This window comes from Bubalus bubalis, chromosome 22 (assembly GCF_019923935.1).
Source record: "Bubalus bubalis isolate 160015118507 breed Murrah chromosome 22, NDDB_SH_1, whole genome shotgun sequence".
In the NCBI taxonomy this organism is placed as follows: Eukaryota; Metazoa; Chordata; class Mammalia; order Artiodactyla; family Bovidae; genus Bubalus; species Bubalus bubalis.
Window position 1 is genome coordinate 911,094 of NC_059178.1, and position 643 is coordinate 911,736.

Here is a 643-nt window from a genome sequence, read left to right on the forward strand (position 1 = left end):
AAAAATGTGGGCATCATGGACAGAAAGCACCCCTGAAACACGTTTTCATCCACTGCACTGGCAAAAATCTTATTTTTTAATACCAGCTCTGTCAGCTGGTCTGTGGAGAGACAGCCACTGTGGAATGTTGCTGGTGGGATGTGAACTGGTATTTCCATTATGGAGGGGATTGTGTCTCATCCATCAAAAATTACAAGTACGTGGGGAATTCCCTGGTGGTCCAGTGGTTAGGACTCTGTGCTTTCACTGCTGAGGGCCTGGGTTCAATCCCTGGTCGGGGAGCTGAGATCTCGCAAGCTGTGTGGTGCGGCCAAAAAAAAAAAAATTACAAATGCATGATCCCTTTTCTGAGATTGCACCCTGTGGCCTCAGGCAGGCATAGAAGAGGACGCACGCAGGAGAGTGCTCACTGCAACCTGCCTGCGATGGGAAACTGCAACCAGCAGGGGGCTCCTCCCAGACCAGGCCTCCCGGGGGTGGACGCTTCCCCGACGAGACAAGAGGGGGCGTGTCCTCGGCTCGGATGTGAAAGCACTCAAACAAGCGAGCTTCAGGACAGTGCGTAGGACTTGCCACTTTGTGTAGCAAAAGTGGTGGAAGATACGAGTTTATGTTTGCATTCTCTTGGCTTTGCAAGGCAAAT

General features: G+C 51.5%; 1 non-coding gene across 1 annotated transcript; it reads left to right on the plus strand.

Moving 5' to 3' along the window:
- The first annotated feature begins 209 nt into the window (after positions 1 to 209).
- TRNAE-UUC lies at positions 210 to 282 on the plus strand. Its single transcript has one exon. It is a non-coding gene; the product is annotated as a tRNA-Glu (tRNA).
- Positions 283 to 643: the final 361 nt, after the last annotated feature.